This window comes from Belonocnema kinseyi, chromosome 5 (genome assembly GCF_010883055.1).
Source record: "Belonocnema kinseyi isolate 2016_QV_RU_SX_M_011 chromosome 5, B_treatae_v1, whole genome shotgun sequence".
Lineage (NCBI taxonomy): Eukaryota > Metazoa > Arthropoda > Insecta > Hymenoptera > Cynipidae > Belonocnema > Belonocnema kinseyi.
The window spans coordinates 8,962,579-8,967,905 of NC_046661.1; positions in this window are offsets into that span (position 1 = coordinate 8,962,579).

Genomic DNA, 5,327 nt, shown 5'->3' on the forward strand with positions numbered 1-5,327 from the left:
AATTAAAATTCGAAAATTTTTTCTAAAGCCTCCAGGGGACTTCGTTTTCGCACGAAAAAATTTTATGTGCCCTTATTGCATCCGGACCCACAATTATAAATTGAGTCTCGATCTCAGCTTCTAACTGAGGTAGAAATTTGTAATTAAGCTCAATAATTTCCAAAAATTTTTATTAATTAAATGGCTATATTAGCAACTTTGTAACATTTATACTTTCTTTGTTACAGCGCTTTCTTTTTTTATGTAAAAAGTAAGTAGAATTTATTACAGTATTTGAGCACCCCTTTTGAAACTGCATGATACGGCAATAAACGACCCAAAAGGTTTTCAACTGCCAAAGGCGTCGGGTCGTAAAGTCGTAGACAAACCATTCAAGCCACGGCAGGGGCCCACGAAATGATTTTTCTACGCCCCGACGCCTTTGGCAGTGGGAAAACCTTTGGGCCGTTTATTCCCATATCATTTACTTTCAAAAGGGGTGCTGAAATACTGTAATAAATTCTACTTACTTTTTACTTAAAAAAAGAAAGTGCTGTAACAAATAAAGTATAGATGTTACAAAGTTGTTAATACAGCCATTTAATTAATAAAAATGTATGGAAATTATTGAGCTTAATTACAACTTTCTACCTCAGTTAGAAGCTGAGATCGAGACTCAATTTATAATTGCCCCTAGTTTATACAATAATTGTTTTTTCCGTAATTTTAGAAAACAAATATTTTTGTGCCTTTTTATACTATTAACCCAATTTTTGTTGCAAGATTTCACTCATAATTATCAATGATATCATTTTCGAGAAACACGACACTTTATACCTTGTATAGATTTTTGTCATCCATATTATCGTCGAATTTTCGAAATCTTTCACTTTTATTGAAAGCTTACATATTGAAAAAAGTTCCGTCTGGCCAAGCACTTTTGTTTCAAACATTTTGTCTTTGGATTAATATTTACGTAGAAATTGAGGCATTTCATTTCTTCTGACATTTTCTTTTTTATTTTTCATCTTCTGCATTAACAATTAAAGCAATGGAAATCTGGCTTAGGAACTTTTTGTTCGTGAACATATACACCAGACGACCGCGAAAGAAAAACAGTAAAAGTCATAAAATTGTAAGCGGGCTACTTGATTAATTAAGAAAAATTTAAATGTGATTATCTCAAAATTGACCCATTTCTCGAAGAAACACCCTCGATTTTCGGAATAAGCGAAAAATTCCACATAAAATGCAACATCCAAATCGACAGGACCAATGGCGGCATACAGGTCTACCCCTGGCTCCTAGAGTATGAGGCTTACGTCGTTAGTGTAAGAACGTGTTAAACTTCGGTTAGGTGGTTCGAAACCCGTCGCAGCGTTTTCGATTTTTAACAGTGTTAATATTGTTAAAATCGTTGCGAGTGTATCGTATGTAATGTATTGTAATTAATGTAATTGTTTAAGCTAAATTGTATATGTGTATGTGTACGAAATTGTATTCTGATTGGCTGTGACTGACTAATGTGAATATATAGGTTGTATGCTGTTGATTGCATATACGTTCTTTTTTATTCACACAAGCTTACGGTTTATCAAACTTGTAGTTAAAGTTTCTCGAGCGTCAGTAATTCTCTCGTGATTTTCCTGTAAACCCACTTATATTTTTTACCGAATCCTCGACCGCGTTTTACCCAATTGTTTATTAATTTTTATTAATTTTCATCTAAAGTTTTATATATTTTACAATTATGTCTATTGAAATGTCAACTGCCAAAAGTACAGGATTAATTAAAGTACAGTTCGTTAGAAATTTGTATTAATTTGTAACACTTTGATGTTTGTGAATGAGGTATTACCAAATTTCGTTTTGCCGAACTAGAAATGATACTTGATCTAAGTGTCCATATTTCCCGAGTTTACCCAACTGAATTTGGTAAAGTTTCTCGAACTATCTTTCTCCGTGCATAAATGCTCGCATCCCTGGTGGACCGACGGGATTGAATGGAGCCTCTACGAAGTACCCGTAAAGACCCCATTGGGTCCCCATTCGGTTCCTTTTTTAATAACTCGAAAAAACAGCAAAATAAACTTCTAAATTGTTGAAATTCGGATTCTACGTTAAAATTCTCTATAGAAGGTCACGGAATAATCGCAATAGTTTTTTTGCAAGCGTAAAAGGTTTTAAAAAATATAAGACGTATAACGCATGTTGACTGCTACTTACAGGCAATGCGTTTCAAGTGTACCAGCCAACAAGCGTTATACGTCTTATATTTTTTTAAACTTTTTACCGTTGCAGAAAAAACTATTGCGATTATTCCGTGATCTTCTATAGGGAATTTTAACGTAGAATCCGAATTTCAAAAATTAAAAAGTTGATTTTGCTGTTTTTTTCGAGTTTTTTTAAAAAGAAACCGAATGGGGGCCCAATGGGGTCTTTACGGGTACTTTCTAGAGGCTCCATTCGATTCCTTCGGTCTGCCAGGGATGCGGAGTAATGATGCTCTACAAACATGTGTAAAAAATAATTTTACTCTAAATAAAACAGTAGTGGAATTTGAAAAAACTTAAAATACTTATCTAATTAAGAAGCAAATAAATAATGTACGAAGTCTATTTCAACAACTTTTTTCTCATACGTTGAGAGGGTCACCCCGTGTGACAGCCCGTTTTTAAAATGTTTTTTGGGAATTTTTTTTTGACGTACGATAACAATATACAACTTTGAACTTTTCACTATACATTTATTCACATTTGAACAGTAAATTGTGCAAGTTTGAACCCAAAATCTTTATTATAATGCATATGGCGCAACTCCGAAGACACCCATATAAAAAAAGTGTATCCATGGCCGACATGATTCCGGGGGAACGGCTTATTTGAAACCAGAAAACCAAACGGCATTTTAATTTGTGAAGCTGTGGCCACGGCCTGAACTAGGATATTTGAAAAATATTGAAAATTGAGTAATTGACACGGTTTAAAGTTTTTTTTTTTGGAAATTTAATGATTTTATTCGATTATTTTCTTACGAAGAAAAAACGTTTTGGAATTTTCTAATTATCCTAGTTCAGGCCATGCGTACACATGTGCTGAATCTATCCTACAAATTTCAAAGCAATCATTCAAACCGTTTTTGAGATATCATGCCGGCCAATTCGAAAAACGTGGTTTGGAGAAAAACACGTTTGAAAGTTCAAGAACGACGTAAACAATGAAGTAAACCTAGTCGTTCTAACAGCTGTAACTTTCCAATTACTTTGAATATTGGAATATCACTTCGCCAGCATATTCTACACATACAGAAATAAATTTAGGCAAAAAAATCGATTTTTTCGACCGGACACACTGGGTGACCCCCTTAATTTGCTCATCATAAACAACTCATAAGCTAACCACACTCTATTAGATCCATCTTGATAAATAATGGGGTTGTTTCGCAATTTTAGTTAAAATAATTATTTAATACATAATTTTAATCCAAACCGAAGGTGCGATATTATTTTTTTTCCGTTGAGTCGATCAACGGAAAAAAATATTAAAAATTAAAGACGGTAAAAGACTTATTCAAGTTGATGGCGCGCGGGTGTCACGTGACACAGTGGTTCTCATAATTATCTATCAATGTGATGATGTGGCTTTGATGAAATCTTACGAAACTCATGATAAAGAAGTTATGCCACGGGCGGTCTGCTGTCAATTCTAACGATTACGATTTGATAGCTTTATTTCTTAAGTTTTATGTGACATAAAAAGTTATCCTATTGTAATATTTGGATTTAATGAAAACAGTCAGTACAATTTTTAACATATTTTAAAATCGTACATATTTACAAATTGTTAAGTAAACATCAATACAATTATGTACTTTTTCCATGAACTCTTTATACGGGAGATTGACGTTTCGCTCCCGACCTTCATAGGCAGCTACCGGCTGAGGGGAGCCAACGCCTCCTTCCACTACACGGACTACGTCAGTAAGTCCACCAATGTCCAGCCCTTTTCTCCCCCGCCCTTCTCTCCGCCGCCCTTTTCTTTAGAGATACACGGTCGTGTGTTTTCGAAATTTTGAAATTGTCCAAATGTTTTCCATTTCACTAAAATTTTGAAAGAAATTGAACTTCAAACCCAGATTAAATATAACAATTTTTATTTGCTTAATACATTTCAGAACTGTGAATCGAAACGCAAGCATTCATTTGTTTTAAAAAAAATTAAAATGTATCAGTCTAAAGAACATTCTAATTGACCTTTGTTCAAATAGTATCGAGTTATTATGGCAGACTCAAAAAGTAAAAGTATAATTAATAATTAGAAATTAAAAAGGACAATTGTAACCATTCTTAAAAACTAGTAACTAAAGTAAAAGTAAAGATTTATATGGACAAAATTCTTATTTGAATTACTTTGACATTGTATAGTATAGTATTGTATAGTATTGACACTGGGCCCACTGGGCATACAAATTTATTTCCAATACAATTTCAGATATCACTGAACTAGGAAGGGTGAGAGAAAGTAGGGTTGGACATTGCTTGAGAGGGCGTAACAGAAGAGGATAGATTCGCAGTCCGTGCGGTGGAAGGGGACGTTCGCTCCCCTCAGCCGGTGCCTACCTATGAAACTCGGGAGCGAAAAGCATACTACCCTTTATACATACCATAAATATATTTATTTTCGGTAAATTTTCGCTATTGGCTTTTACGAAACCCTCTTTTGACATTTTTTTAAACAATATTGTGCGACTTCTGTGTTCAATGTGCACATAACCAAAACAAAACATTGGCACGGAAAAAGATGTTTGAGAATCACTAACACATGAGCTGTGATTTGTGGAAAATCGGACCCCTTTGATGTCAAACGGGTATCAATCGACATAGTGATAGAAAATTTATATCACAAAATTAAATCAAAAGTAGAGGGAAAATTATTTTAATTTTTGAATGATAATTGTAGTGTAATTCTTTTTATGTTATGAACAGATTATGTTATTATTAGTTGATTAATTCTTTTCACAATGTTAAATTACATAAGCACTAAATTTTAATTTTTTGATTTAAGATAAGAAATTAAATATTTACTTGAAGGTCATGTAATTGAATATAGGCTATAATTTATTGTTATAACATTTTATTAATGTTTGAAATACATCTTTTTTATTTATATTATGTATGGGCATTTTTGTCATGCTGTGAAATGAGTATCGGAAGTCTGATTTCGAAATGAACCGAATATATATTTTACTTGTATGTATGTATTTAATCTCTCCCTTTTACGGGTTTGAGGGCCACCGCTCCCTGTACATATATTTACAATTCCATCCTTAGTCTAACTTAACTATTACTT